Source organism: Pan troglodytes, chromosome 17 (assembly GCF_028858775.2).
Source record: "Pan troglodytes isolate AG18354 chromosome 17, NHGRI_mPanTro3-v2.0_pri, whole genome shotgun sequence".
NCBI lineage: Eukaryota > Metazoa > Chordata > Mammalia > Primates > Hominidae > Pan > Pan troglodytes.
The window spans coordinates 81589500-81617494 of NC_072415.2; the positions used below are offsets into that span (position 1 = coordinate 81589500).

The 27995-nt window shown below is 34.4% G+C and overlaps 1 long non-coding RNA gene across 1 annotated transcript in view; it reads left to right on the top strand.

Annotated features, from left to right (window-relative positions):
* The first annotated feature begins 3792 nt into the window (after positions 1-3792).
* The window catches only part of LOC134808627 (uncharacterized), a 214320-nt gene continuing 190117 nt past the window's right edge, over positions 3793-27995 (top strand). The window contains exon 1 of the long non-coding RNA XR_010151994.1: positions 3793-3873. This is a non-coding gene — a long non-coding RNA (uncharacterized LOC134808627). The remainder of the gene's footprint in view (positions 3874-27995) is intronic.

The window sequence follows — 27995 nt, forward strand, 5'->3', positions numbered from 1 at the left end:
GTCACTATTAGCATTGGCAATGAAACTCAAATGTATAATTTATCATCTTCTATTATAGGCACTGACCTGTATTCATGTCTTACCTTGTCAAATGGAAAAATAATGATAACATTTCTTAAAGCTGAGCAACAATAACCTTTTGTTAGGTAGCTGATGGCCAAGACATCCAAGTCCAAAATCTCAAGTTTTATTAAAAAGCTATGAATAAGATATGCTTTAGAAAATATGTTTTCTTATGCCCCATCTGATTTTATTTTAAATCTGGTGTATCAGAAAAAAGTTGGATGAATGTTAAATGAAGAAATTATGCCTCTGCTTTCAACAATTCTGGATTTGAATGTTTAGCATCTGTTTTTAGTTTTATTAATTGTTAAATTAATATCTATATATATAGATATACACACACATACACATAAGTACATACATGCATACCTCAGAGATATTGTGTATTTAGTTCCAGAAATCCACAGTGAAGTATTACAAAAAAGTGAAACTGAATTTTTAAAAATTTCTCATTGCATCTAAAAGTTACATTTGCACTATACTGTACATTATTATATATAAAATGTGCAAGAGAATTATGTTTAAAACCAAAGTTCATACCTTAATTTAAAAATACTTTATTGCTACAAAATGCTAACGATCATTTGAGCCCCCAGCAAGTCATAATCTTTCTGCTGGTGGAAGGTCTCTATTGATGGTTGCTGACTAATCAGGGTCAGATTGATGAAGGTTGGGGTGGGTGTGGCAAATTCGTAAAATAAGACAATGAAGTTTGCCCCTCAGATTGATTCTTTCTTTCAGGAAAGATTTCTGTGCTCTTTGATAGCATTTTACCCACCATAGAACTTTTTTCAAAACTGAAGTCAGTCCTCTCAAACTTGACTGCTGCTTTATCAACCAAGTTTATGTAATATTTTAAATCCCTTTTTGTCATTTGAACAATGTTCACAGCTTCTTCACCAGGAGTAGAGTCCGCTTCTAGAATCTTCTTTTTTTCCCCTCATCCATAGAAATAACTCATCATTCATCCAAATTTAATTATCAGATTTCAGAAATTTAGTCACACTCCTAATTCTAGTTCTTTTGCTATTTCCACCACATCTTCAGTTACTTCCTCCACTGAAGTCTTGAGTCCCTCAAAGTCATCCATGAGAATTGGAATCAATTTCTTCCAAATGCCTATTAAAGTTGACATTTTGACCATCTACCATAAGTCATGAATGTCCTTGATGGCATCAACAGTGGTGAATCCTTTCCAGAAGGCTACTAATTAACCTTGCCCAGATCCATCAGAGGAATCACTAACTATGGTAACTATAGACTTATGAAATGTATTTTTTAAAATAAAAAGACTTAGAAGTCAAAAGTATGCCCCTGATACATTTGTTGCAGAATGGATGTTATATTACCAGGCATGAAAACATTAATCCTCAATGCCCATTTCCATCGGAACTCTTGGGTGACCAGGTGCATTTTCAATGAGCAATAATATTTTGAAACAAATCTGTTGGGCTTTTTTTATTCTGAGCAGTAGGTCTGTACAGTTAGCTTAAAATATTCAGTCTACCATGCTGTAAACTTATGTGCTGTCATCCAGGCTGTGTTCTTCTATTTATAGAGCACAGGATGAGTAGATTTAACATAATTCTTAAGGACTCTAAATTTTTAGAATGGTAAATAAACGTTGGATTCAACATAAAGTCACCAGTTGCATTATCCCCTAACAAGAGAGTCAGGATGTCTTTTGAAGCTTTGAAGCCTGGCATTGACTTCTCCTCTCTAGCTATGGAAGTCATCTTCAATAGATGGCATCTTCTTCCAAGACATGGCTATTTTGTCTACATTGAAAATCTGTTGCTTAGTATAGACACCTTCATCAATGCTTTTAGCTAGGTCTTCTGGATAACTTGCTGTAGCTTTCACATCAGCACTTGCTGCTTCACCTTGAACTTCTATGTGTGGTGATGGCTTCTATCCTTAAACCTCATGAAGCAACCGCTGCTAGCTTCAAACTTTTCTGCAGCTTCCTCACTTCTCTCAGCTTTCACAGAATTGTAGAGGGTTAGGACCTTGCTTTGAATTAGGCATTGGCTTAATGGAATGTTGTGGCTAGTTTGATCTTCTATTCATACCACTAAAACTTTCTCTGTATCACCAATATGGTTGTTTTGCTTTCCTATCCTTGTGTGTTCACTGGAGTAGTATTAGTAATATTATTCAAGAATTTTTCCTTTACATTCACAATTTGGCTATTTGGCCCAAGGGGCCTAGTTTTCAACCTATCTCAGCTTCTAACATTCCTTACTCACTAAGCCTAATCATTTCTGGCTTTAAGAAATATGTATAAAATAGCAAAGACATAGAATTAACCCAAATGCCCATCCATGATAGACTGGATAAAGAAAATTTGGTACATATACACCATGGAACACTGTGCAGCCATAAAAAGGAATGAGATCATGTCCTTTGCAGGGACATGGATGGAACTGGAAGCCATCCTCAGCAAACTGACACAGGAACAGAAAACCAAACACTGCATGTTCTCACTCATAAGTGGGAGCTGAACAATGAGAACACATGGACACAGGGAGAGGAGCAACACATACTGACGCCTGTCATTGGGGGTGGAGTAGGGAGAAAAAGAGTATCAGGAAAAATAGCTAATGCATGCTGGACTTAATACTTAGGTGATGGGTTGATAGCTTCAGCAAACTACCATGGCACACGTTTACCTGTGTAACAAACCTGCACGTCCTGCACATGTATCCCAGAAATAAACTAAGCTGAACAAAAATAATAAATGTATATAAATTTATGATGTTCAAGCATAATTTTGTTAGATGCGTAGATTGAGTAGTAGTGAAATCAGAGTTTTTAGGGTATTACCCAAATAACATATATTGTACCCATTAATTAATCCCTCATCATCCATTTCTAGATTTTGATTTACAATGAGATGTTCTCATCTTTTCACTTGACTACTTAGGAGGCCATTGCAAATTATTAATTGGCCTAAATTCAACATTGTTGTTTCTTAGGGAATAGCAATACCTGAGGAGAGGGAGAGATGGGAGAGCAGCCATTCCATGCAGCAGTTAGAACATACACATCTATTAATAGAGCTTGCCATCTTACATGGGCGTGGTTTGTGGCAGCTCAAAATAAATGCAATAGTAACATCAAAGATCACTGATCACTGATCATCATAACAAGTATATCAATAATGAAAATGTTTGAAATATGGCGAAACACAGACACACAAACTGAGCACATGCCGTTGGAAAAATGGTGCTGATGGACTTGCTTGCTGTAGGTCTACTGGCAGCCTTCAATTTGTGAAAAACATCATATCCGTAAAGTGCATTAAAGTGAAGCACAATGACAGGATCTGTGCTTGGACACACATTTTATTATATGTTCATCAACACTCCTGATGCTGCTTTAGTATCAATATTTTATTTATGGAAATAGCAGATTGTTTTCTTCTGCTAATAGTTGAACCTGACCTGAGGAATTAAATATGACGCTAAGAGATCAATCTGACTAATAAATAATTTGTGATTTTTTTTAGAAATTGTGATATTAATATATTTAGGTGAAAAAATGTATGCAGCATTCCAATAGTTCTGTATCCTCTGGTGTTTTTTTACTTACTATTTCAGCTTTTTTTTTTCTTATGGTTTTTTTCTACGTCAGCTTCTGCTTGCAGTTCTTGTTGATGTGTGGGTAACACAATAAAAGAAAGCAGAGTTTTAAATAATGTTTTTTGCATCTCTCATTTGTAGTATTGGTATTGCTGGACCCTTCTGTACACATTGGAATCCTGAGATACTGCAAAAGCATTCAACAACCCATGTGCTGTCAGAAAATGTAAGTCCCTTTTACATTCTTGAAAGTATGGTATTGTAAATAGTTTTACATGAGCTATTTTAAGAGGCTTTAATAGTTATGTGGTTCAGATAGGCATTGCTATAAAATTGTAATTTGCATGAATCTAATTGAATCAGAGAACTTTGACTATTAAAACATACATTTTTATCATGAACATACTATGTGTCAAAACCTAGGAATACAAGTGTTAAAGAGGAAAAACTGTTGTTATATAGGCATATGGCCTAGCTAGAAAGGATATTTGTAATAAACCAGTTAAATATGGCAGGCAATTTTAGAATGCTAAGTATTAAGGCAAAAAAATCACATGGGGTAATGGAATTGAGCTACTATGGTCTGAAAGTTTTGTGTCCTTCTCCAAATTTATAGTGGGGGTTGAAACCCTAACCCCCTAGGTAGTGCCAGGTATTAGGAGGTGGGTGGTGCCTTTGGGAGGTGATTAGATCATGAGAGGGGAGGCCGCATGACTGGAATTAGTGCTATTATTAAAAAGGGGACTCTGAAGAGTTCCTCTGACCTCATACCTTGTGAAGACATAAAGAGAAGGCGCCATCTGCAAATCAGGAACAGCCCTCCCTGGACTCTGAATCTGCTGGCTCCTTGATCTTGGACTTACCCACATCTAGAAACATGAAATAAACTTCTGTTTATAAGCCATACAATTTAAGGTATTTTCTAATAGACACCCAAACTAAGACAGTGACTTGTGTCGGCATAGGAGTATGGTATCTATCTATCTATCTATCTAATCTCTCTCTCTCTCTCTCTCTCTCTCTCTCTACCTACCTACCTACCTGCCTATGGAAATAAGTCTGTTAATATTCCTACCCTAGAGGCTTTCAATATTTTTCAGGCTTGAGTGCTTTTCTAAGGGACCATAGTTAAGACCTCATAACATAATGTGTATTGTGATGTTCTTGAAAAAAAAATCTGTGAGTGGTTTCTCAAAGTTGTAATTGAAGAGAGCTTAAGAAATTGATTATTTATGAATTTAGGATAGGGTGAAGGGGAACAATAAGGGCAAGCTAAGGACTTAAGAGAGCTCTGAACATGCTTTGTTCTGAAAGGAAAATAGCAGACAGCTAATGGCACTCAAGGCAAGCCATGCTAGAGGGCATGGACCATCTGCTGGCTTTCAGTAGAATGACATAGTCATTGCCGAAATGGACCCTTAACAGAGAGTAGCAGTGGTCTTAAATGTCCACACTTGTCACTCTTCCTGATCTCTAATATTATGCAATTTCCTCCCATTGACTGAAAAGCCATATATTAGCAAATATTACCCAGAGATATATACAATAACATTGTTATTCAGTTTTTTTAAAGAATGCCTTTGTTTAGCTCACCCATCATCACCAACACTCTGAATGAACATAAAAAAATTCCATAGACCATTATTATAAAGAATTTTACAAGGACAGTGATGATTATAATATACTAAAATATTATGAGATTGCTATTACTCATTTAAATCCCCAGGAAATACCAAATAGCCAACTTCCTTAAGATTCAGAATAAGTGACTGAGTCTTTTCTGTGAATGTTCGTTTCCTGCTTTTTGAGAGATTAAATGTTCTTCCCAGCATCCCTGAACTCATGAAACTTGCAAAGTTTGAAAACTACGTATATAAGGACTTCAAAGGCTTAAAAAAGCTGGTAAAGAAACATTTCAAACCAGCAGTTTTTCAATATTTTAGATTATTTTGTGTGAAATAAATGATATTAAAGTAGGAGAATGTGATTCTATAGACAGAGATGTATGATCCCCGAGGCATCCCTGCACATTCCAAATACTCAACCAATTTTGCGTTTGGAAAATGGTGCAAGCATTTTTTCTCAGGTTTAATCTGTTTCACATTGGTGAGCTGAAGAAAGGAACAAAAGGTCCACTTGACAGGTCTATTCTGCACATTCGTCATATGTCGTCATAAACCTGTGTCATTTTAAAGGCGATGCATTTGTGTTTGTTTTTAGCAAGAGAATTTAAAATGCTCTGTGACAGACACTGAATATAAGAATGTCAAACACCACACATCTAAAAAATGTACATTGTAAAAATAAGTAGGCACAAAAATTAAAACATATAAAATGCAATGATTTTCTGTCATTTTTTAAAAAATGTTGTGTTTATTCAATATTCTTTCTCGTTTTCTAAGATCTTAAATTACAAGCTTCTTAAACAGTAAGTTATCTAATATGCTAAACTCTATGCACCTTATTTGAGCATTAATTTTAACATTTAAAGTAACAACAAATAAAGTCACCATTTAAATAATGCCTCATGTAAGTCTATACAAACCTGAGATATTCCTGAGAACCAGCAAACAAGTGTGTGTTTATAAACAGTTAACATCTTTCAGTGCCAGATTATTATTTTTTTCTGAGTAATAAAAAGCTTATATTTGAAAATTGAGACAATAAAGATGAAATGATTTATGTATATTAATTTATTCATTTCAGTTAAGACATTCAATTAAGTACATACTTTACCAAAATGTTAAGTTCTTTTTCACCATATTAATTTATCAAAAAAATTAAAATATCCATTTCCTCCAAAGACTATTCCAATTCCATTGGAAAATATCTGCTAAAACAACCCTATTCATAGAAAAATATTATTCCTTTATGATTGAGGTTAATGTACAAATGGAGTCATTTATAGACTATGGATCACTTCACAAAGTGTTGGCTGCTATATCCTTCCAACCACATGGCTGTGAAGTTTTGGTTTTTACAACCTTTATTTCCAAAGCTTTGTGAATAATTGGGTGTAACTTAACAAGCATAAATTCATATAACAAAAATTCATGATTATTTCATTAGGCTGGAATAATATAAAATATAGTTTCAATATCTTACCTGTATTGTTATGATGAATATAGATTACTTATACATATTGAAATATAGATATAGATAAATACAGATATAGAAGTGTACACATATAAATATAGACATACAGGTACACATGTATACCTGTATATATTACAAGTAGAATGTATACAATAGTCCCCCTATCTGTGGAGGATACCTTCCAAACCCTTGATGTCTGAAACAGCAGATTGTACTTGAAACTGTCAAACTGTAGATTAGGAGGAACTACTGTATGTGTATATATATAACATATATATATAGGTATATACACACACACATATATATACACACAAAACAAGTAGTGTATATTACATGTGTGGGTGTGCATGTGCATATGTGTACATGGGCAAAGGAGGATAGATTGCAGGCACGTGAAGATGCTAACTCGTAGGTATAGAAAGGAGAACACGATTAAGATACCATTATATTGGAAACATTGAGGAGCTTATATAAAGACCTCTCAGATAAACATATATTTTTGCAAATGCCATATAAAATATGTATACACTTATTTGCCCATATTTATGCAGTGTCTACTATTCATGAGGCAAGATAAAAAGATACACATGAGATCTTAATTTTGTGTCCTCTGAAAACTGACACTGAGCTTTTTTTTTTTTTTTTTTTTGAGATGGAGTCTTGCTCTGTCGCCAATCTGGGGTGCAGTGGCGTGATCTTGGCTCACGGCAAGCTCCGCCTCCCGGGTTCACGCCATTCTCCTGCCCCAGCCTCCCGAGTAGCTGGGACTACAGGCACCTGCCACCATGCCCGGCTAATTTTTTGGTATTTTTTAGTAGAGACGGGGTTTCACCGTGTTAGCCAGGATGGTCTCGATCTCCTGACCTCGTGATCCGCCTGCCTCAGCCTCCCAAAGTGTTGGGATTACAGGCTTGAGCCACCGCGCCGGGCCGACACTGAGCTTTTGATTAGGCTGTCTGGGAGAGTGATATAGTTTAGATATTTGTCCCCACCCAAATTTCATGTTGAGTTTTAATCCCCAGTGTTGGAGATGGGGCATGGTGGGAGGTGTTTTGGTCATGAGGTTGAGTCCCCCATGGCTTGGTGCTGTCCTTGCAATAGTAAAAAAGTTCATGTGAGATCTGGTTGTTTAAGTTTGTGGCATCTCCCTCTTAACTCTCTCTTTCCCCTGTTCCTACCATGTGACATGCCTGCCCCCGCTTCACCTTCCACCATGAGTATAAGCTCCATGAGTCCCTCCCAGAAGCTGAGTAGATGCCGGTGTCATGCTTATTCAGTTTGCAGAACTGTAAGCCAACTAAGCCTTTTTTCTAAATAAAAATTACTCAGTCTCCGATATTTCTTTATAGAAGTGAAAGAATGGTCTAATACAGGAAATTGGTACCAAGGAGTGGAGCATTGCTATAAAGATACCTGACAATGTGGAAGCAGCTTTGGAACTGGGTCATAGGCAGAGGTTGGTAGAGGTTGAGGAACTCAGAAGGAAACAGAAAGATGATGGAATGTTTGCAACTTCTTAGAGACTCATTAAATGGTGGTGACCTAAATGTTGATAGTGGTAATAACAATAAAATCCAGGCTGATGAATTCTCAGATGGAAATGAGGAACTTATTGGGGACTGGAGCAAAGTCACATGTGTTGTGCCTTAGCAAAGAGCTTGGCTGCATTGTGTCCATGCCCCAGAGATATGTAGAAGTTTGAACTTCAGAATAAATGACTTAAGGTATTTGGCAGAAAATATTTATAAGCAGCAAAGCATTCAAGATATGCCCTGGCTGTTTCTAACATCCTAAACTCAGGTGCAGGAACAAAGTAAATGACTTAAAATTTGAACTTATATTTAAAGGGGAGGCAGAGCATAGAAGTTTGAAAATCTGCAAGCTGACCATATGGCAGAGAAAGAAAAAGCATTATCAGGAGAAGAATCCAAGCAGGCTGTGGAGCAACCACTTGGCTTGAAAGATTTACATAACGAAAAGGGACCCAAGTGCTAATAGCCAAGATCATGGGGAAAGGCCTTCAAGGTATTTAAGAAACCTTCTAGGCATCTCCTCTCATCACAGACCCAGAAGCACAGGGGTACTGAATGGTTTCAGGGGCCCAGGGCACCACTGTCCTGTGTCACCTCACAGTAATGCTATTTTACTGTGAGGCTGCTCCTCATCTCCAGGCCGTTCCAGCTCCAGACTCAACTCTGAGGACCCCAAATACAGCTTGGGCTGCCACTTCAGAGGGTACAAGCCATAAGCCTTGATGGCTTTCACATGGTGGTTAGCCTGCAGATGAGGAGAGTGTATGAGTGAAGCCTGTGGGTGAGCAGTGTATAGGAGTAAAGGAAGCTTGACAGCCCCCACCTAGATATCAGTGGATGTATGGGAAAGTCTGGGTACCCAAGCAGAAGCCTGCTGCAGGGGTGGAGCCCTCACAGAAAACTTGCATTAGGGCAGCATGGGGAGCAAATGTGGGAATGTGGGATTGGAGCCCTGACACTGAATCCCCACTGGGACATTCCCTGGTGAAGTTTTGGGGACAGGGACACTGTCCTCCGGACCCCAGAATGGTAGATCCACTGGCAGCCTGCACCCTGCACCAGGAAGAGCCTAAGGCATTCAGCTCCAACCTGTGAGAGCAGCTCCAACCTGTGTAGCTGGCAAAGACACAGAGGCAAGGCTTCCCAAGGCTTTGGAAGCCAATCTCTTCAACTAGTGTGTCCTGGATGTGGGACATGGGGTAATATATGAATATTTTGGAGCTTTGAGGTTTAATGATGCCCCATTGGGTTTTGAACTTGCGTGAGACTGATAGCCCCTTTCTTTTGCTAATTTCTCACTTTTCAAATGGGAATGTTTACCCATGGCCTACACTCCCATTGTATATTGGAAATTAATAACTTGGCTTTTTTTTTTTCTTTTTTTGTAGGCTCATAGGTGGAAGGGACTTGCCTTGGCTCACATGAGACATTTGAGTTAATGCTGGAATGAGTTGAGACTTTGCGGGACTGTTTGAAAAGGCACGATTGTATTTTGAAATGTGACAAGGATATGAGATGTGGGGGACAAGGGTTTGGATATTTGTCCCCACACAAATCTCATGTTGAAATATAATCCCCAGTGTTGGAAGCGGGGCCTGATGGGGGGTGTTTTGGTCATGAAAACAGATCCCTGATGGCTTGATGCTGTCCTTGCAATAGAAAGTTCATGCAAGTTCTGTTTGTTTAAGTGTGTGGCACCCCCCTACCCTCTCTCTTGCTCCTGCTCCTGCAGTGTGAGATGTCTGCTCCTGCTTCATACTCCACAATAAGTACAAGCTCCTTGAGGCTTCCCCAGAAGCCAAGCGGATGTTGTGCTATACTTGTACAGCCTACCGAACCAGGAACAAATTAAACTCTTTTCTTTCTTTTTTTTGGGGGGGATGGAGGGCACGTGTGGGTTGAGGCAGAATCTCACTCTGTCGCCCAGGGTGGAGCGCAATGGCATGATCTAGGCTCACTTCAAACTTTACCTCCTGGTTCAAGTGATTCTCTTGCCTCAGCCTCCCGAGTAGCTGGGACTACAGACGCACACCACCACACTCAGCTTATTTTTGTATTTTTTTAGTAGAGACATGGTTGTGTCATGTTGGCCAGGCTGATGTTGAACTCTTGACTTCTGCTGTTCCGCCCGTCTCGGCCTCCCAAAGTGCTGCGATTACAGGTGTTACAGGTGTGAGCCACTGCACCCAGCCAACTCTTTTCTTTATAAATTACCCAGTCTGAGGTATTCCTTTATGGCAATGCAAGAATGGCCTAATACAGAGGGGCAGGAAGAGTGGTAATGAGGTGGGGGTGGGGAAGTGACACAGGGAAGATGCATTAAATGGAGTGTTATGAAGCCAAGCACCACTGGGAATTTCTGGAACTTAATGTTGTGAGGAAATTCTGAGACTCGTCTAAAACAGATGTCTCTGAATGATTTAATTCAAGGAGCAGGAAGCCTAGGGTATTTATACATCAGCTTCCTAGAGTTACCATTTGAGGACAGCTCCCAGGGTATGTTAGCTTCCTGGCATTTCTGCCTGTGGTACTCATGGGGGAATAAAAAGCAGCTTTCATGACAGTCACAGAAACACAGAGAAAAACAGCTGAAAGTCTAGGAGACACTTTGCTACCTCCAAGGGAAATGCCGAGGCCATGATCACTTCTGTAATCATTCACAGACACATTTATGTATATGTCAAAAGCCAAGTGTCTGTGTTCGAACATTCATTTATATGTAAATGATAAATATATTTACATCTGTATATTGACAAAGCATGACAACAAATATCTCATGTAAGTGATTTTTTGGGGCAGTAGAACAAATTTGTTTCTGATAAAATATGTTATAGAATGTTATGCATTATTAAAATGTTAACATAAAAAAGTACTGGGATTGACTTTGAAAAAAATGACAGCTAAAGTGAACACAGTTTCCTTTTGTCTCAAAGGAAATGATGCTCTGTGGAATTTCAGTACACAACTATTCAATTTTAGAAATTTTATCACAAAAGGCAAAATCTTTTTGGAGAATATGTGCACATTTCATCTGTGACTTCTGAATATTACTAATGAGCAACAAATGGTGTTTTTAAAGTTGTTCTTTTAAGGAGAAATGAGTCAAATGTATGATTTTACAAAATTGCAATTTATTATTCTAAGTTTTATGGAAAACTAGCAGTGGTATAATTCATGAAAGAAAGGAAGAAAAAAATTCCTATATTCTCTACAAGCTGTTTTTCTATTTTTTTAAGAGAAAATAGAGAAATATTAATCTTTTCGCTATAGAGTTGTAAAAGGTATTCCTTAGGAGGAATAATTCATACAAAGAAAATGCATCGTTTACTCTCTGACTCATATACATTTTCCAAAAGTACATTTTTTCCTCAAAATAAGAATCAGTGTCTTGTCAAACCATTTGATTCCCTACCTTCTCAAGATATATATTTATATATGTTTATAAATAAATCTCTTCCAGTATGCACAATTTTAGAAATTATATTTAGAAATTCTAACATTGATAACTTTTGATAGCAATTACTCGATTGAACATTGACCAGTATTGAGAATACTGTTATATTTTAAAGATCTATAAGGAAGTGAAAATGTGCACATATTCCTCTAAAAATAGAAATTCATATAAGTTGTGACTTTTAAAATAAAATGCAATGTATAAATTGAAACTCTTCTATTTAAATGCAGAAATCAATTTTGAATAAAAATATGAAATGAATAAATGGATATACAAGAAAATTATGTGTTTTTGTTAGGTTAATATGATCACATAGCATTGTTTTGCCTTTATTACCTTTATTTTCTCCGATATAACATTATAGTACTTTTATAATGTAAACATATTAAAGCGAACATTAAGGATGTGAGATATACAATGCATATCGTTAAAGTAAGTGTTGAACCTAATGACAAAATTTTATGAAACAGGGCACATCATTTCTTGATGTTGTTTCATTTTAATTTGGCTCAAAAGTTTCTGTTTCTGATGTGTAAGTGCTTATTTTCCTTAAATTTTCTAAGAAATTACAAAATGATAGGCATTACTGTCAGTCCATCTGATTTCTACTTCTAAAATGTCACCATAGGAAGAATGGGGAGAAGGAAGGAAGCACAAGGGTGGGGTGGGGTGGGGTGGCGAGGAGGGTGCTGGGGAGCAGGGACAGGCCGTATCAATAGGGAAAGAGACTGAAACACTGGAATACAAGCTGAGGAGGAAGTGGGGCATTGCAGCTGAAGAGAACAAGTTTATCATTTTCATGGGTAGCCATTCTTGGCTATGTGTTGACTATTCTGGTCTTATTTCTCCCAACTCAGCCACCTCCATTCCTTCCTGATCTGCATTCCAAAGCAGGTGAGTAAATCTAGCTCCTAGGGCTACCAAGTGATCATTCACTCATAGTCTCACATAAATGGCTCCAACTCTGAAAAGTCTTTTCATTACTCTCACCATTTTCCTTCCACCAAGTTAGTAGTTACCTTTTTTTTTTTTTTTTTTTGAGACTGAATCACGATCTTTGCTCACTGCAACCTCTACCTCCTGTTTCAAGTGATTATCCTGCTTCAGCCTCCCCAGGAGCCTGGACTACAGGCAGGTGCCACCACGCCTGGCTAGTTTTTGTATTTTTAGAAGAGATGGGGTTTCACCATGTTGGCCAGGCTTTTCTCACACCCCTGACCTCAGGTGTTCCACCTGCCTCGGGGTTCCCAAAGTGCTGGGATTACAGGTGTGAGCCACTGCGCCCATTACCCAGTTACCCAGTTAACTTCTAATTGCCCTAATCATCCCCCAAGTATAAGTATAAAACTCATTTTTCTCAGTGAAGCCTTTTCTTACTCTCAATAATTGCTCTTGGAGCACCTTGACATTTTTCCTCATTTGCCATATATCTCATGTCGTCATCATTTCTTGTTTTAATTGTCTGCCATCCCGCATAGTAAGTATGCACTATAGGATTAAGCTCAGTAAATGTGCCTAGTATTCAACACTTAGCTTAGGCTTTGCACATCATAAATGAGCTGAGAGAGAGAGAGAGAGGGAGAGAGAGAGAGAGAGAGAGAGAACTAAATCCTTTAGAACAAGGGCTTGAAAAAACACAAAATGGTGTTATAGGTTGCATAATGCATTACAATTTTCAAAGGATTCTCTCATACGTATTGTTTTAGGCAAGACGCTTGGGTAAATTTTTATTTCTCATCATGTATTTTTGCTTTAGTCACGGTGCTGACTTTATTTTCTCCTATCATTGTATCAATGGGCATGTAACCAACGCTTTGAAGTGGCTCCTCTGATCCCCGTCAATGAGTTATAAAGTGGGATCTTAGTCCCACCACAGAAGGCGTGGGTATGCTTCCTGACTGGTTTTCTTAGTGTGAGCATACCTGCTCCTGGATCATCTGGCATAGCTAGAAGGCTAAGTATTATTTTTGGCCTACCTTGGCCACATACTGTCCTGTGGGATTGGTGGAATGTGATTTTATTTTTATTTAAGAGGTAGAGGAGAGGTGATGGGAAAATATAAATGATAGACACCACTTAAATTGCCTCAATTTGTTATATTGTCAGTATTGGAATATTACTTTTATTTAAGTGAGGAAGCTGAAGATCACAGTGATTAACCATATGCTTTAAGCACGTACTATTGATCTGGGAAACTGGGAGATTATCACACACTGATGTCAAAACTGGAGGTTTTTTGTCTGAACCTCACATTTGTCTTCATATGTGCTGTGCGTCTGAACAGATATATTACCTACTGCTTAACTAGAGCCTGTTGGTAATTCATCTTATCCCCAGGACACCTCTTCCAGCTCTGGAGAGCAGGAATTTTAGAGCACATGCACTGATGTGAGAAACACAGTAGGGGATTAAATCCAAAACAAAGTTTGTTTTGTTTTGCTTGTCTTCATTTTTTGACAGTTATTCCAAATAATTGTTATATAATGCTAACATTGGAGAGATAATAATAGAAACATTATGCAAAGAAAGCATCAATGGTCATTAAGTTACAAAAAGTGAGTGTTAGGAATGAAGTCTATAAAAAATAGTATGAGAGTTTTCTTGCTATTCAGTTGCACTGAGTTAGTAGGCCAATAGCTAAATGTTTCACAGTCACCCTTGTCACCCTTGTATAAATCTAGTGCACTCTATTCAGGAAAAAAAAAAAAGGAAAAAAAAAGATAAGAGCGCGGTAGCTCGTTCAAGATATTTTCAGATTGCTTTTCCATATTATAAACGTTTAAGTCGTGAAGTATCGTACAGAACATGTCTAGGGTTGTAATGTTACAGATGAGGAAATGGAGATGCTTAAAACTCAAGGGAATATTCCAAGATTAAGTAGTTATTATCACTCAGAATCAAAACGAATAATGGAGTCTTCTAAATTCTTTAGCCAGTGCTTTTTCATTAGGCCATAATTACCAGATGCTATGTTACCAGAATAATAATTCACTTGATATGGGAATTGAGTTATATTTCAAAGTATATACTATGACAGAGGACACATTTATCTTGTGACTATAAAACACTATTTCTCTATATTTAAAAATGGGGGCTATCTTAGGGGCATGTATAATGTATCAGAGATCAAGAATATATTAAAATTAAACCAATAAGAAAGTACTAGTGATAATGTTAGTCTCTACATTTTCATATAGAAGCGAGTATGTTATAAGCAGTGGCAAAAAACAATTAACAGCAATGATGAGAAAAAAACTCATTTCATGTTTTCAGGGAATATATGTTTGATGTAAATTAAATTAATAAAGAAGTTGAACCACTCTATTTTATACCAAATTTCATATTTCAGGAGATGGTGTCCTATTGAGAGAAAAAAAAAGGTTTATAACTCTATTAGTTACTTCTGGCTGTTATAATAAATTATCATAAATTTAGTGGTTTAAAACAACACAGATTTATTATTTTACAGTTCTAGAGGTTAGAAGTTTGGTGTGGGTAACCCTAAGCTTACCCCAATATGTCTGCAGTCTGCATTCACTCTGAAGGCTCCAATTCTTTTCCAGGTTCTAGAGACCTCCTGTGTTCCCAGGCTTTTGGTTCCTTGCTCCATCTTCAAGCCAACTACATAAAAAACCTTCAAATCTCTCTTCCTCTCTCTCTCTCTCTCTCTCTCTCTCTGACCATGGCTCCTGATTTCATCATCACAGTTCCTTCCTTCTTAAAACACTCTTGTGGATACATTAGGCCCACCATAGATTCAAGATAATCTCCCAATCTGAAATCATTAATTACATACTTAAACCTTATTTTTTCATATAAAGCAACATATTCCAGAGATTTAGGACATGGACACTTTTGGGAGAAGGGTATAATTCAGCCTGCCATAATCTCCTATTGGGTGAATATGACGACTTTTTGAAGAGAAAAACCATCTGACTTACAGTGCTTTGGTACGTTTAGTGTTTGATGTTGGGATGCCAATTCAGTTCTTCATTGCCAGTCTTACCAAAATTTCTTACACCAAAGTCCTAGTTTATTCATACATATATAATAAATAAATAAATATTTCCTTAAATATAGTAGTTGGTTTTTTTAAGAAAAATATGTAAAATTGACAAATCCTGAAGTAGACTAACAGAAAAAGGAGACTCAAATGACAAAATGTGACAAATGAAAGAAGAGACGTTATAACTAATGCCTCAGAAATGTAAAGGATCAAGAGGAATTTTTATCAACAATTGTATAGTAAAAAAAAATGAATAACCTAAGAGAATGTATAAATTTCTAGAGATATAGAACTTATCAAAACCAAATTGACAAGAAATAGCCTGAACAAACAAATAAAAATCAGGAGATTGAGCCAGTAATCCATAACCTCCCAACATAGAAAATCCCAGGACCAGTTGGCTCTACAGGCAAATTCTATCAAAACTCAAAAGCAAATGAATACCAATCTTTCTTTAACCCTTTCAGAAAAATAAAAAAAGGAAATAGTTCTAAACTCAATTTTATGAGGCTAGCACCACCTTAATACCAAAGCTAGGCATAACACCACAAGAAAAAAGTATAGACATAGATGCAAACATTGTTAATAAAATACTAGCAAATACCACATCAAAAATATTACACACAATGACCCAGTGGAATTTATTCCTAGGATGCAAGGTTGGTTCAACATAAACAATTCAGTCAATGTGATTTACTGCCTCAACAGAAAAGAAAAATGGGAAATCCACACGATCATCTCAATAGAATCAGAAAATACATTTGACAAAGTTTAACACCCATTCATGATAAAAACTCTTAGCCACTTAGGTACAGAAGGAACTTACCTAAATACAAAAAGACCACATATGAAAAACATGCAGCTACCATCCCAATCAAAGTGGAAAAACTGAAAGCTTTTTCTCTAATATCCAGGAAAGGGCAAGGATGCCCACTCTCGCCACTTTATTCAGCGTAGTACTGGCAGTCCTAGCCAGAGCAATCACACAAGAAAAAGAAAAAAAAAAGATATTCAAACAGGAAAAGAAAGTAAAATTATCTCTGTTTGCAGATTACCTGATCCTTTATGTAGAAAACCATAAAAACTCTCTTAAGAAAGAAACTGTTAGAGCTAATAAATGATCTAAGTAAAGATGTAGGATACAAAGTCAATGTTTGTATGGTTTTTTAATACAAACAAAAAAAAATTCAAAAATGAAACAAAGAAATCAATCTCATTTACAAGAGCATCAAAAAGAATAAATACTTAGATTGAAATTTAATTAAGGAAGTGAAAGATTGTCCACCAGAAACTATAAAACATTGACGGAAAACATTAAAGATGACACAAATAAAATTTTAAAATCCCATGTTCATGGATTATAAGAATTAATGTATTAAAACGTCCATACTACCCAAAGTTTTTTACAGATCCAATATTATGTCTTTCAAAATTCCAATGGCATTTTTCATAGAAATAGAAAAAAGAATCTTAAAATTTTTATTGAACCATAAATGACACCGAATAGCCAAAATAATCTTGAGCAAGAAGAACTAAGTTGAATATGTAATACTTCCTTATTTCAAATTAAATTACAAAGACATAGTAATAAAAACAGTATGACACTGACATAATCATAGGCACATAGACAAATGAAATAGAAAAGAATACTAGAAATAAATTCACACATATACAGTCAACTAAATTTTGACAAAGGTACCAACAATATCCAATGGAGAAGGGGTAGTTTGTCCAATAAGTGATCATGAGAAACTCAATATTCACATAAAAGAATAAAATTGGACCCTTAAGCAATACACAAAAAAACTCAAAATTTATTAAAGATTGAACATAAGATCTGACACTCCTAGAAGATAGATGAAAATCTCCTTGACATTCATCTTGGCAATAATCTTTTGGTTATAACACCAAACACACAGGCAAAAAGGCAAAAATAAGTAGGGCTACGTCAGACTAAAAAGCTTCTGCACAGCAAAGGGAACAATCAACAAAATACAAAGGCAATCTAAACATGGAGAAAACATACTTGCAAATCATGCATCTAATAATAAATTGATCTCCAAATATATAAGACAACTCAATAGTATAAATAAATAATCTAATTAAAAACTGGTCAAAAGGGCCAGGCACCCTGGCTCATGCCTGTAATCCCAGCACTTTGGGAGGCCAAGACGAGCAGATCACGAGGTCAAGAGATCGAGACCATCCTGGCCAACACAGTGAAACCTCATCCCTACTAAAAATACAAAAATTAGCTGGGCGTGGTGGCATGTGCCTATAGTCCTGGCTACTCAGGAAGCTGAGGCAGGAGAATCGCTTGAACCCAGGAGGTGTAAGTTGCAGTGAGCTGAGATCACGCCACTGTACTCCAACTTGGCGACAGAGTGAGACATTGTCTCAAAAAAAAATCGGTTAAAAAACTTGAATAGATATTTCTTAAAGGGAGACTTACAAATGACCGACAGGTATATGAAAGCATCCTGAACATCACTATCTTCAGAGAAATTCAAATCAAAACCACAATCACATATCATCTCACACCTGTTAGAATGGCTATTATGAAAAAGATAAGAGTTAACAAGTGTTGGCAAGATGTGGAGCAAAGGAGACCCTTGTACATTGTTGATGGAAATGTAAATTGGTACAGCCATTATGGAAAAATGTAATGAGGTTACTGAAAAAATTAAAAATAGAACTACGATATGATCCAACAATTCCACTTCTAGGTGTATATCCCAAGAAATGAAATCAGTGTCTCCAATAGATATATGTACTTCTATGTTCATTAAAGCATTATTTATAGTAGCCTGTGTTATTTAATGTATAAATGGATTAAAAAGTGATAGATAACTTATATGATATTACACATATGTCACTATATACATATACATAGTGGAATACTACTAAGCCTTAAAATATAAGGAAGTCCTGACATTTTTGACAATGTGGATGAACCTTGAGGATGATATGTTAAGTGAAATAAGCCACACACAAAGGAAAATACTGCATGATCTTACTTACACTTGGAATCTAAAAACTCCAGGCCAGGCATGGTGGCTCATGTCTGTAATCCCAGCTCTTTGGGAGGCCAGGGTAGGCAGATCACTTGAGGTCAGGAGTTCAAGACCAGCTTGGCCAATATGATGAAACTCCACGTCCACAAAAAGTACAAAAATTATCCAGGGGTGGTGGTGCATGCCTGTACTACCAGCTACTCAGGAGGCTGAGGCAGGAGAATCACTTGAACCCAGGAAGAAGAGGTTGCAGTGAGCAGAGATTCTGCCACTGCACTCCAGCCTGGGTGACAGTGTGAGTGCGACTCTGTCTCAAATAGAATAAAATAAAATAAAATAAAATAAAATAAAATACAACTAAATAAAACTAAATCTGCAAATTCATAGAAGCAGAGAATCAAATTATAGTTACCAGGTGCCACGATTTGGGGGAAATAAAAAGATGTTTATAAAAGGAGACAAAACTTTCTCTATGTAAATTCTAGTGATCCAATGTACAGCAGGGTAACTGTAGTTAATAATGCTGTTTTGTATGCCTAAAATTAGCTATGTGAGTAGACCTGAAGTATTCTCACTGCATCAAAGAAATAAATGATAACTATATAAGATAATGGATAGGCTAATTAGTTTTACTATATTAATCATTTAACCATATATGTATATCAAAACATCACATTGTATACCTCAAATATATATGCTTTTTATTTCATTCTTTTTTAAAAAGAAACCATCAGATTAAGAATATAGTAATCAAATCATCAGAAGAGAGTTACTTGGAATCTTATGAAACAGAATTTGGTTTCAAATGGAAATTGTAATTTATTCATTCCTTTCAGGAACTCCATGAATGGGATTTTCCCTTATTTATTCTCTTTTATTAAGCTTTTAATTTTATCAACAGATCCTAAGCAAGATCTCTTTTTCTATATATATATATTAGAAATGAATATAGAATATATATATCTCCTTCTTAGGCATACTGAATTATCACTGGCTGTCTTTCTTTAAATGGAATTAATTAAAATACTGTATACTAATATTTATGAAGTTACTGGGCCAAATGTGATAATCCAACATGTAAGATAGGCATTTTGTAATTACAGATATATTATTGTTTTTCCATGGAATGTGGCAACAATTTAATGAAATAGATGTATATTTTGTACTTAATCCTTACTTCAGTGCAGAAATCCTTTAGATAACAAAGACTTTATGACATTTAAATGATTTTATATACACTAGAGAGACATATGATTGCATGAAAAAACAAGGTAAATTCCTTTATAGTGCATCCATCATTTTCTATATAATCTTACTGCAGACCAAGCAATAGCTTTATTGTCTGTGCATAATTTGTGCATAGAAATAGTGCACAATTTTCATGCTTTATGGAGGATCTTACTGAATGACTTGAAGGACAGTAAAAGGAGACACAATTTTCTCCCTCCTAATTAATTTTAAAGTAAAGTATTCATCAAAATATGATACACTGGAAAAGAGAAGTATATGCACTGTCTTTTGAATTCTGATATATTTCAAGTGTAATGACCTTACAATGGAACATTAAAATTTGTCTTATATATCATGAAAATGTTGAAAGGTTGTTTTTTATCACACACTTTTTAGGATGTTATTTTAGCATGCTAAATTTTCTTATATTTAAATTCTTCTCTTTTATACAATGGGCAGATAAATGTCACATCTGTTTATAACATTTTGACAGTGATGTTCAAAGTACATTCATCCTCAGTTATGGTAATTTAATAACTCTTTTATCTATCAAACCATTACTTGAAGTTAGGATTTATAAAAATGTTGGACTCACTGCAAATTTAACAGAAAATATGCAGGAATGTGTGAATCTAACACTGCGTCCTGAGGCAAGTGGCAATTTAATATACAATATTTGTTGCTTGAGTATGATATTCAGGAAATTCAAAACAACAACATGTAAAGATTTTTTTTCTTTTAGTGATCAAGAAATTAATTTAAATAAGACATTGTTTTTAAAAATGTTACCATTTTATGAGTATAGAAAGCGTCAAATTTCATCCATCAAATGGAAATTTCACATGCACTCATATACACACAAATGCACACCCTAGATACTCAAAAACTCTAGGAGCTCTAGTTAATTAAGGAATGTATAGAAATCTGGAGAAGTCCAGTATCTGTACATTTTGAAGATTAAAAGTAAATTTTTCATTTAGATGAAAGCAAATGGGAACACACTGTAATCATAAAACTAAAATCTTATTCTTGTCGATGATAATATTGTGGCAAACTCAACTCACTGGTCTCTGTCTAGTCATCAAATAATGACAGCTACATTCATTAAGAATATATCTATATTGATGAGAAATAAAATAAATGTTCATTCTATGGTAATATTTAATGAGGAAATAGATTTGAGTATATTTAATATTACAGAATTGTATTAGTCCCTTCTTGCATTGCTAGAAGGAACTACCTGAGACTGTGTGATTTATTTTTAAAAAAGAGATTTAATTGGCTCATGGTTTGGCAGGCTGTACAGGTAGGTTGGCTGGGGAGGCCTCAGGGAACTTACAATCACGGTGGAAGGTGAAGGGGAAGCAAGCATGTTTTCACATTGTGGAGCAGGAGAGAGAGAGCAAAGGGAGAAGTGCTACAAACTTTGAAACAATGGGGTCTCCTGAGAACTAACTCACTATCAGGAGAACAACAAGGGAGAAGTCAACCCCTATGATCCAATCACCTCCTGCCAGTCCCCTCCTCAAACACTGAAGACTACAATTCAACATGAGATTTGGGTGGGGGACATAGAACCAAACCATATCAGGGATTATTGGCAAGGTTAAATGTAATGATACCTCACAGGCACTTGAAAATGTGGGACAAGAGTTTAGAAATAAGGTCAAGAGTCTGGATTAAATTTTAGAGATATGCTCATAGAGGCAATTCAACATATTACGTAATTAAATGTTTTTACCAAGGTGGTGAGTGTATATAGCAGTAATTTTCAATCTATGGGGTACATAAGAATCACTGATTGCATGTTAGAATCTGTGCTACAGCTTCAGGCTTTTGGATCAGGTAGATCTGGGTGAAGCCTAGACAATCTACAAGTGCCAAAATCTCCCTAACTTGTTCTAAAGCAGATAATCTGTAGGATTTACTATAAGGAAATTGCTAGAGAGTGATGAATAGCAAATACAGCGGTATCTTTTAGATGTAACTATGTTTAAAGAGAAAGAGTGAAAAGAAGTGTGGGAGAAGGGATTAGAGAAGAAAACATTAAAATTACTTAAGGAAAATCACAGTCGAAGACCTATAAAAGCTAAGAATAGAAGAGTTTAATAAATCTGTGTAGAGAAGAAGAGTTGGAAGTTTGTTTGATAGGAAGGACCTAAAGGGTAAAGCATGTTTAGAAGGAGCAAAGGAGTGTGAGCACTGCATACATGGGAAGTAATGAAATCATCTTTTGATACGAGTAGTCTGAACTTAGTTCTGAAACATGAAATGACATTTATCTGACCTTTTACAGGATATAAAAAATGTCATTTGGAGGGACTATTTTCAGAGTTTAAAAAAGTAGTGATCTTATACAGTATAGTATCTTTGAAATGATCTCAAAATGTTAGTATTTCTTTTCTTTACATACTGGTTTCTGACTAGCTGGATGTCTCTTTTCATTTATAATTCTTTCAGCTGATGTGTTATGATTGTGCTTAAGTAATATTTCATTTTTCTGTTGGGTATATACTTACATTAAAATTGGAAATATTTTCTTTGTTCCTGTTGCAGTTGAATTTAGATAATTTGGAATTTTTTTACATTTTTCTATATGTCAAATATTTGTTATGTGAATGTAGATGATGAATATCATTTCTTCATGGTTAGAATATTCCCATGTTTAATAGAAATATGGAGTTTTTAATTTAAAGTCCTTAACAATAAGTAGATAGCCAGATGTGGTGGCGTGCACCTGTAGTCCCAGCTACTTGCTACTTCGGAGTTTGAGGCAGGGAAATCCCTTGAACCTGGGAGGCGGAGGTTGCAGTGAGCCGAGATCGTGCCACTGCACGGCAGACTGGCAACAGAGCGAGACCCTGTTATACTTAAAATAAATAAGTAGATGAGGTACTGCAAATGTGTGAAACAACTACCCTTGGCATTTGTATGACTGTGTTTTTGTCCTTCTACAGCTTTTCTTATGGAACATGACGTAAGAACAACTATAAATTACCTAGTAGAGATGTTTGTTTTTTATTGAAACCACTGGGGCTGGCCTGTTTAATAAAAATAATATGAGGACTATATATTCCGAATAGAAGCAAAACAAAAAGCTTGATGAGTACACATGCCCTAAAAGAGCTAATGTGACAAACAATGTATATTTTTCATTAGTCTTTTGCCCAGAGATAGGAGAGCAATAGTTTTTGGTCATGATTCTACCTACTTTGTTTTTTACTTGATACATATCTAGCACAATTTGTTACATGTAGAATAAGAGTTATATCTAAAACACGTCTTCCATATATTACTATAAAAATGAGGGACTCCATGGAGGTTGCAGTGAGCCAAGATTGCTCCACCGCACTCCAGCCTGGCCACGGAGTGAGACTCTGTCTCAAAAAGAAAAAAAAAATGAGGGACTCCAACATCTATATATATTTTATGTATTCCTTCTTTCTGTTTAATATTGTATGTTTTAAAGTTAGGATACATGCTAATATTGTATTCATAACAATTTCAGCAATTGAATATGCACACAATAGCAATCCATATCAATAGCTCACGTGTATTAGTTAATGTTTAAAGACACTGTTATGTATTTCATAGACATCAGTTAATTAATTATTATACTAAAACATGTCTGTGAAGTAAGTATTATTGTCACTTCACAAATGAAAAAAATGGGGATTTGATAACTTAAAAAAAAAGTTCAAGGTTTCCACCTCATAAGTGGAATAGCTAAGGTACGAACATAAATCTATTAAATTAGAGAGTTTATTGTCATGAAATTCTGTCTCCAATAATGTTATAGCAATATGTACTGGATTTGTGTTCAGGGAATAATATGAAGAAAACTACAAATGGTGTACATGATGTGATACAACTATTTAGTGCTAGGCACAGTGTAAGTCACTGAGAGGCAGCTTTGTGAAACTGAATGAATTATTTCTTGACAAATGATACTGAACCAACTTGGCCTACCTTTCTTCACCCAAAACAAAGAAACAAACAAAGGAAAACTTCAAACATTACACAGATGAATCCTGTTATAAATAATAAGGTAAAGTGGGGAACCAGTGTTTATGTATGAGCAAAGTATAAGTTACTGAATTAAATAATATATATGTTATAACATATATAATAATATATATGTTATAACATATATAATATATAATAACATATATATTATATATGTAATAACATATATATAATATATATATTATATATGTTATATATACAATATATATGTTATTATATATACAATATATATGTTATATATGTTATATATGTTATATATATTATTATATATGTAATATATGTTATATATGTTATATATTATTATATAAGTTATAATATATAATAATATACATGTTATAACATATATAAATTTAATAATATATGTTATATATGTTATATAATTCTACATGAATTAAATAATATATAATATGTATTATTGCATTAAATAATATATATTATATATGTTACATATAATATATATAACATAACATGTTATGTTATATATAATATATGTTACATATTATATATTGTATATGTTACATATATAACATATATGTTACATATAATATATATGTTATGTTACATATAATATATATTATATATGTTATGTTATATATAATATATATTATATGTATATGTTATATAATATAATATATATTATATATAATAATATATATAATACATAGATATGTTTACATGTATATGAATGCATACATACATACACACACATACAGAATGCAAAATACATCCAAAAATAGATACAAATATCTCAATTCCAGATGATAGAAAAATATCTAAACCTCAGATGTGTTAAGTTACTTGGAGCCAGCATTTGGGTGAACTGATGGTGAATGGAAGGCAGGTAGGAGTTGTGGGTGCAGCACCTTCAAATCTTGCACATAAATGCAGTGTTAAAATATTTTATGGAGTAATAGACTTGTATTTCACATTTTCACACTATTTATAATTTGTGTAATGTAAACTTTTCTTTTTTCCGTAAGCAAAAATTATTTAAGCTTGCTGTTTACTATATAAAATTATGTGTTGAATGTTTGTTTACTTGTGATTGTGTGTTTTTCAACTGCATATCTAATCTCCCAAAAATTAAAACAGCTTTGAGATCAAATAAAAATTCTGGCTTTCAAATGGCACTACCTTTGGGTATTGGTGTATTAAGGGAAAATAACATTGAACTATTTTTTATGAAAAAAAGAAAAATGGCAATTTAATAATAAATGTGGACTTTTTTTGTAGTTTCCTAGTGAGAATTCAGACAGTGGCAATGATAATAGAAAATCACCCTTTGACCTGAATCATGCTAGGAAAAAAAATGATTAGAAAATATTTTCTCATGTTATTTCCACAGTATTAATTTCATTAATCAATACACTATACTAAATTTTTAGTAATGACACTGGATGTTTTAGGAAAATAATAAGAGGGTGATGCTTTTCTAACATTTTTCTGAACATAAAAATAAAAACATGCTTATAGAAGAGAATTAAAATGTTTATAATAGCAAAATAAATTTAAAATTTTTTAATTTCTAAAATCACTTTATTTTTTTACAAATATTTACTTTAAATAATGTAGTAAAAAAAATTACCCTTAGAATATATGTGCGTGTGTGTTTGTGTATTTATACACACTTTCGTCAGTAATGAATGGGACAGGCACCACAATATCAAAGGTATGTAGTGATGCTACAGTTTATTCAATTTTGCTAGGGTCCCACAACACTTTTAATAATATTACCATAGACAAAAGTTGACACTGCATTTAAAGTTAAAAGCAAATGCCATCCACATACTTGAACAAATGAAATAATTTAATTCCTATACAATTACTCCTATTCGAGTACATTCTATCATTAGAGAAACAGTGAAGGAAGGTTATTAAATACACAACTTCATGAACTGACAAAAGAAAATGATATGAAGTTATTTGCAATGTTTTAAATTTTAGAGCCAGATTTTCCAAATCATTCTGATGATTTCATTGATTTAAAAAGTTGGGATTTTTTCTTATTGATAAAATTATGTCAATTTTAACACATCTTGTGTTATTGTGTATGTGACATAAATCAAAGGAAAGGATTCAGGTGCCTAACAGGAAAAAAGAAGAATATTAGAAGTCATAAAACAAGTTCTACTCACAACTCTGTATTGTTTAATAGATCATCTGGAATAAATCTTTAATCATTCTTTATTATTTTGCATTGCTGGGTGATTGAATGAAGGTACAGAACTAGAGGTCCTCTCTAGCACTTCCTATGTCTCAGTACTACAAATCTATATCGTCACAGCTGGCTCATGATAACTAGAAGTTAGAACCCAGTTATTTGAAATCTTAATGAAAATTGAAATAGGATTATTGTAAGCACTCTATTTCTCCTTACTAACTGGCATAGAAAAATAATGAATTATTGTCAAAAATAATAAAGTTGCCTACAAATATTACATAGGAATGTAACTGCTGGGGGTTTCTCTTACTGCTATAAATTAACTGAAATAAATGTTACATGCCAAAAGATATTCACTAAAACTTTATTGATAAGAGCCAAACAAGGAACTTGTATGGCTCTAAAAATCCAGTGATATGAATGGGTTTTAATGAATTAGGGTACTTCAAAATGTATTTTGTTACCATTAAAATAGTTAAAACTCTATATTAACAAACACATTGAATGACAATGTACTAAGTGACAAAATCAAAATATAAGATGATAATTGTACAATGATAAACCTTTAAAAAATATAAAAGAGGAACCAATATATTCCACATTAAATATTTAAACAGTAAAAATCCAGAACATCTTAGGAAATGGAAAATTTTGATACTGTATATAGTAGATATGAAAATCCTAATATGTATAAATTTAACAATTGCATATTTTAGATCACAAGACTTTGAAATTAAAAAAGGAATTACCAAATTATGACATACTGCACAGATGGATATCACAGTCTACTGCCTAACGTTCTTTCAACTATTCTATCTTTTGTAGCCTCTCTTTTTAAAGTCACCTCAAATATAACCCATACTAATATAAACTGTTTTATTCACTAAAACCAGGATAATGTAGACTTATGGTCATAGTAAGAAAAAATACCAATTTTACTCATCTGTGAAATTATTTAGTCATCACAAAATTCTCTAAATTTTGTTATTATGAGTAACTTGAGATTTGTGTGTGTACATGTATTTATTTTGTATTATATATGCATATGTTTATAAATGCATTTTAAATTTTATGTAGCCTATTTTTCCATGTTCTATGTGCTATATGTACATATTTGATAGACAACTAATGTATTAATATTATATAAAATAAAATTCTCTATATTTCTATAACCCCTCTCTGTTTTTCTCTATGCATTATAAATACATTCTATAAAGTGTATTTGTGTTTATGTATATTCCCATTAATAAACATTTACTTAAAATCCTGTTTAATCCATTTAAGCCCTTTTGGTAGTTGTGATAGATACCATTGATGTTCACATTTTAAAGCCATGACAATTATGCCTCAAATATTCTTAGATTTCTTAGGCTCATGCTATTAATAGGAACCAATACTTGTATCAGTGTATGTCTAGCTCAGGACAATTACCCATTACACTTTATTCTTCTTTGCAGTGAGGCCCCTTAACAGTGCTGCCTCAAGGAGGTAATTCTTCCAAAGTATCTCTCACATACGAGGTTGTGCCATTGACTATATAAAATAAGGATATGAGATAAAGAAATATTGCCAGTAGCCACATCTGATTTTATCAATCTGTTATTTAAGATTTAAAGTTAACATATTATTTTAGAATGGTGTTTTTACATATTTTATACAAATATGTATTCTTGTTCAAATTTACTCTTACATACATTTTATTCCTTTTGGGGTTTTCATTTTATGATTATTATTTGTTTGTAAATTGTAGTCTCAAAAATAAGAGGGCCTTTAGATTTCAAGCATAGGTAAATACATGAATTGAGTACACTTGATAAATTCCAATCAAG